Below are 6,000 nucleotides of genomic sequence, written 5' to 3'. Positions count from 1 at the left end.
ACTACTTCATCTTTGATTCAAGAGTTTTGACCTTATTGCTTATGCCAGTCGCAAAACATATCATGCCATTAATTAGACCCTCCTCATATCACCATTGATAACAATGAGTTTTGGTTGCTGTCTTTTGGATTTGAAATACAATTGCATATTTGCTCTTATTTTAGAAGACACTCTCAAAACGCACGCTGTTTTGTTCGATCTCAACTCTATCGAGGCATATCTTGAGCATGCTTTGTAGCTGACCTAAACTGCATGTCGACAAAAGATAGTATTTTAGCCTAGCACAATCAAATCCCTGCAGTATTAATTAAGCTTGTTGTTCACTAGGGTGTTGTTTAGTGCTACATGTAGGAATGCACCACCAACTGTCCACTATATTCACTAGGGTGTTGGTTAATGGTACATGTTGGAATGCACCACCAACCGTCCACTTTATCCTCATGGAATGGCATCAGATTAATGGAAATTGGTCTGCCTGCTTTAATCCTGTCTACAAATTGATATCTTCTTTGCTCAATCAACAACACACGTAAAAGGGAAGGAAAAAATAATACGAAGAAGCTAGATATCCAGCACCTAATTATTATCAAAAAAAACAAAGGAGAAAGAAAGGAAATAAAGAGCGCTGCTTCGCTTGCCACCGCAACGGTGAGTTCAGACTGCAGAGACCAGGAGGGGAAGACCCTAAGTGGTTATGGTCACGTGCCTACCGCAGCCCTTTCGGCCTGCCCGCGCCCCCTTGCAGCCTGCGGAAAAGAAAACAACCATTTAACCTGGGGCCCCTACCAGCTTTTAAACCTTCCATCCATTCGGTTCAACGAAATAAATTAATCCACAATATAACACGCACTCCTCCATCTATAAGGAAAACTCTCAAAACTAAACAAATTGGTACACAAAGAACTCCTCCATGACGAAGAAGAAGGAGAAGAAGTGTCGCCATTAAGACAAACTTAGAAATATTAGTTTATTGCTCAGAATTAGATGACTAGTCCTCTCCTATTGATGGTGATTTTAAGCTTTTGCTGACAAAAGGTGTCGCGTATATATCAACTACAGCATTCTCTCCACTCAAATTAATCTCAAGCAGCTCCACAAAACAAGAGAAAAATACAGGAAAAAGAAGGAGAGAAAACTAAACTATAAAAATGGTGATCATGTTAACAGCTGAAGAAACAAAACAAAGAAAGGTTTCAAAGCTTCGTTCTACATATTTTGTGAAAATCTAAACAAAAAAAGGAAAATAATAATAATAAAAACTTCCCTTGCGACGAAACTGTCATAGATAAAGAAGAAGAAGAAGAAGAAGAAAAAAAAGCAGAGCAACCCTCCTCCTCCTCCTCCTCCTCCTCCTCCTTCTTCTTCGTGTTCAACTGTTGCTTGGTGCTTCCTTTTTTTGACCATATATCGTCACCTGTTGTGCAAGGGATTCGGGCCGGTGGGCACGACCCGCTTGTCATCGTCAATCAGGGTGGCATTCTTCTTGGCTCGGCTGCTGTGTCCGCAAAGGTCCATCTTCTTCGACTTGCACTGATCCAAGCCAACAGTAACGACTCCGAGCGCTGATGACGACTCAGGCGGTCTCCTCTCTTCTCTTTTAGCATGACCGTGCTTGCCTCCAATGTCTCGAGCGAAACCATGGGAGCCGATGCCCGCGATGACCAGAATTAGGCACGCAAGCGATGCTACCTGAGCCCACCGCCTCCTCATGCCTGTGGACAGTGTAGGGAGAGGAGCCACTTCTTCAACAATGCTCGTCGAAAGATTGGTGGTTAGAGAGGGAGAGATATGGAAAAGGGGGCTGGGGAACCAACAGGTTTAGAAAGGAAGAGGACAGAGGCCAAAATGGGGAGTCAAAGTGGGCAATAACTAAGGTTCCTCGGATTTACAGTTGTTTATGATACATCCCCATCCCTCGATCGGTGCCTTCACCAAACCGCATTTATGGATCTTCAATTCTCTTGCAGGCTGGGAAGTGGGAACTAGAGAGAGAGAAGGACAGAGAGGAAAAGACATGCACAGAGATAGAGAGAGAGCATATATATATATATATATATATATATATATATATATATATATATATATATATATATATATATAGTGGATACATGTGTTATATATATGTATGTATATACATATATAAAAAGAAAACAACCACACCACGACCGCACACTCGAGAGATGAAAAAAATGGCAACAGGCTTATAGGGTATTCATTCCATTCCATTCCAATTCCATTCGATAATATCAGTCCTCCTTCTCTCTCTCTCTCTCTCCCTCTCTCTCTCTCTCTCTCTCTCTCTCTGTGAATGTTATAGAGTGCCACGGACCTTCTCTAAGGCACCTCTAGATGGTCTCGATATGCTCTGTAAGAAGCCTTAAAATATTAAATCCCCGCATAAGAGTTTCTGAGAGAGAGGGCCAAAGCGAGGAGACTAGGTTTTTGGATATGGATCAGATCAACAAGGAGGAGACGAGGTGACAGAGGACGAGGGAAAGAGGGAAGAGGGATTAAGCTTGCCGGAGCCAAGAGAGACAAAGCCGAGGGAGGAGTGGAGACGCCTCCCCGCAAAACCCGTGAGGTTTTTACTTCCATTCTTTGGTTCTTTCTCTTTGGTGGGGAGTACTGTCGCAGAAAACAACAACACTGCCAACTACCAGTTGGACTTCATCTCCGCTTCCACTGTATACGCCTTAAACTATATTGAATGTATTGCAAAACAATAGTTAGCCGTATGTATAAGATTTTCAGGTTGTTGAATTACGTTGGTTCACAAAAGTTCATGGAATCCAAAGTCTTTACTTCGAATACATGAGCAACCTCGGTTGAATTTCTCAACTAAAGTGATAGTCCAGTCACTGCCTCATGGTGATTTATTTTTTCCCCCCAAATCTTCCAACCTTGCTCCATAAAAAAAGAAACAATAATAATGCTCATTGCAGTGCTTGCTTTTCTTCATACTTCTTTTATTGCTTGTGTCATCTTCACGTCATATTGGATGCCCACTAAATGGTGCGTCCTAGACATAAGTCTATGCATGTATAGTGATGCTCATGCGACTTGTACCTCTTGCTGGGATATTGTCACGCTGTCCCAAGATCACGAGCCAAGTGTCATAGCAACCACCGTATATTCATAAAAGTCTCTTTTCACGAGCATGTAAGGCATCTCATTATAATATCAAAATTAGACAGCAGAAATAATTTAAATAATAACATTCAAATTCTAATTAAATAGTAAAATTAAAAGACTTACAAAACCAATAATATTTTAAAATTTTGTATCAACTCTAAAACAAAATCTAGCCTAAATAAAGATGTCGAAATCTTGTCTCTAATCGCTTTCTCATGATAAATCTCTAAGTCGAGTTAATTCTTCAGATTTGTAAAAACAGTAAGAAATCGTATAATAAGCTAGACAATCTAATAAGCAATGAGCACTTTAGATAGATAAATTAAGCAATACAATAATAATAATAAGCCAAAATTAAGCATACAAAATATATCGATTTAAAGCCAAATTGATACGCTATTCAATCATTGTAAATTTTAAATTTTATTTCATAAATCAATCATCTTTTAAATTATCAAGTTCATCTCAACAACCATAAGCTATGACCATATTTATACCCTATGGTTGGGCTAGAATATGAGCTCATCAAAGTGCCATAACCTTTATTGGCAGAGTATTGATATGCCAACATATAATTCTCTCTGGCAGGGTGTCAATATGCCAACGTATAACCACTACTGGCAGGGGTCGATATGCCTACGTATAACTTTCACTGACTGGATGTCGATATGCTAACGTATAACCTCCACTGGCAGGGTATCGATATACCAACGAATAACTTCCACTGGTAGGATACCGATATACTAACGAATAACTTCCACCGGCAGGGTATCAATATATCAGCGAATAACCTCCACTATCAGAGTATCGATATATAGTCTGGTTGCGAGTTTAAATTTGTTTCAAAGCAAAAAATTCATTTTCTCATATTCAGTATTCCAAATCATAAGATATATAAATTCATACAACATTGAAATCAATCTAACATAATCCATATTGAAATTAATATGTTTAATTAAAAATAATACAATATTCCAAAAAAAGACATATATAATAATAAAATACTATGTATTAACTTCATAAATTAAGAATGATTCGTGTAAGAAAATATCTATAATTTGTAGATAGATCTAAAAAAAGAGTTACATTACTTACCTTATGACCAAATTCAAAGTATCAATCCTATTAGTTTCAAAAATTCTTCTAAGATCCTGTTATTTAAAAATTATCAAAATTTATCATGATCAATCCAAAAAATATAAACCCTAATTTCAATACCCCCATAAGGTTGACCAAGCAGGAGTGTCCAACACCCTGGTCGGTCTCATCAAGAAAAAGCTCATCTGATCATGTTCGAACTAGGTACAAATAGTTTAATGCAAATTAGAGATGATCAAATCTAACAATATTTGGCAAGGACCAGAGTGGGGGTTGGCACGCTGCCCGACAACTCTAGATCAGGACCCTTCACCTAGGTCGATCCAGAAATCAGTAAGAGTTGTATTTATAGGGTCCAATTAACTCTAGAGAAAGGAGAGAGAAAGTTCAGATAGAGAGAGAAAGTCCAGTAGAGAGAAGAAAAAAAAAGAGAGAGAAGAGAGAGAGAGCGAGGAGAGAGAGGCTCTCTTCTTTCTCCAAAATAGGAAAGAGACCATCTCCTTTTCCCTTCGGTTAGAGAGGGTGGCAGCCCATGGTCGCTCAGCCTCGGGCAATGGTGGCCATGGCGGTTCTCAGTCATAGTCATCTCTGGCAATGGTGGCCAGTAGCGGTGAAACTTGAAAGAAAAAGGAGCCGAAACAGGGCACCCTGTTTCGGATGGGCTTTCGGCGATTAGTCGGCCCAAATCTTATCTAAAATGGCAAGAGAGAGAGAGAGAGAGAGAGAGAGAGGAGGAAGAAGAAGACATACGTCGGTCCGGCAAGGTGGTTTGGCAACTCCTTCCGATGACAAATCGAGGAAGAAAATTTGAGAAGGAGCTTGGGATCGGTGACCCGATCTTGGGTGAACTCGAAAGAGGAGGAAGGGGATTTTTAAATAGGCAATCCCAACTTTATTCGACAGTCTTTGGGTGGCAATGGGACTCTGATCACCATTGCAATCAGGAAGAAAGAAGATTTCCAACCAGAGTCTTCCTCCTTATCCATCCACACATGCGTCGCACGTGAAGCCCAAGGCCAAAATATGGTTGGGCCGATCAAATGGACCGGCCCAGTCCACTGGTTTCACAGATATAGATGTGTAAGGCTTGCCTCCATGTGCAAAACTAATATCTATTTAATGCATTGAAGATCACATCCTAAAAGTCTTTAAACTAAAAAAAAAAAATCTACTCACAAATTCAACTTTGATGCAGGTTAAGCTTTTCCTATTGAAATATCCCGTCATAACTATCTCACTGATTTACATTTTTTTTTTGTTCTATTGTCTATTGGACTGTTAGATAAATGCAAATTCTAAAATGATTTCTTGAGACATGAAAAAAAAATTATAAATTGGACGATGGATGATGCAGCGAGTTAATTTTGATATGTTGATGAATAATATTAATCATTTAAATGTGTCTCTAATAGGTCTAGGGCTCGTTTGGTTCACGGAAAAAGAAGGGAGGAAAATGCGGTCAACAAAAAAGTAATGAGATACCTCTTGTTTGGTTGGAGTTTTCAAAGGAGAAAGATGGAAAAGTTGTATTCCCATGAGAATATGATTTCTATATTTTATGGAAAAGTCTTTTCCATAAAAACATTGAAAAATTACTTTTTTATTTTTATTTTTTTCCAAAAAAGTACTTCAGCATTAAAAATCTAATTTTTATTAAAAGTATAATAGAAATTACACATAACTTTTTCAGAAAAGTAGAAGATCAACTAAATATAAGTACTCTGAAAATTTGTCACTTTTCCATTGTCAACCAAACATGCCAAAAGTACT

General features: G+C 38.6%; 1 long non-coding RNA gene across 1 annotated transcript in view; it reads right to left on the bottom strand.

The window, feature by feature from the left end:
• Positions 1-279: 279 nt before the first annotated feature.
• The window catches only part of LOC120111271 (uncharacterized), a 35,092-nt gene continuing 29,371 nt past the window's right edge, over positions 280-6,000 (bottom strand). Inside the window, exon 4 of the long non-coding RNA XR_016397876.1 lies at positions 280-746. This is a non-coding gene — a long non-coding RNA (uncharacterized LOC120111271). The remainder of the gene's footprint in view (positions 747-6,000) is intronic.

Source organism: Phoenix dactylifera, chromosome 11, assembly GCF_051530095.1.
Source record: "Phoenix dactylifera cultivar Ajwa chromosome 11, Ajwa_hap1_PhDact_Kaust_v1.1, whole genome shotgun sequence".
NCBI classification, from domain to species: domain Eukaryota; kingdom Viridiplantae; phylum Streptophyta; class Magnoliopsida; order Arecales; family Arecaceae; genus Phoenix; species Phoenix dactylifera.
This window is presented reverse-complemented; position numbering and strand designations above follow the sequence as displayed.